The sequence below is a fragment of the Gavialis gangeticus genome, unplaced genomic scaffold (assembly GCF_001723915.1).
Source record: "Gavialis gangeticus isolate Ggan-Ray unplaced genomic scaffold, GavGan_comp1, whole genome shotgun sequence".
In the NCBI taxonomy this organism is placed as follows: Eukaryota; Metazoa; Chordata; order Crocodylia; family Gavialidae; genus Gavialis; species Gavialis gangeticus.
Genome location: NW_017729032.1, coordinates 155,882,164 through 155,882,477, shown reverse-complemented (window position 1 = coordinate 155,882,477; position 314 = coordinate 155,882,164).

The following is a 314-nucleotide window of genomic DNA, read 5'->3' as shown; positions in this document are numbered from 1 at the left end:
CATTACCCTGGCCCCTGTCGCTTACCTGTGTATATGTTCTGCTCTTCGGCCTAGGCTGGGCTATACTTGTGGGTGTTGCTTGGTTTGGCTGTCCAATGTTTCCTCCGCCCTCATCTTCCCCTTCCCCCAACATTCAAAAAGCCTGAGCCTGAATTGATTCAGTCCTTCAGGTTAGTCTAACCTGGCTAAGGTAAACCAGTTTGTAATCACACAGACACACCCTCTGGACTGAAAAAATGCAGGCCCATGCCTGCAGTGACCCAGGATAGAAGTTGGGAGGTGCAAGAGCATCCCTCCCTTTCCTTCTATAATTC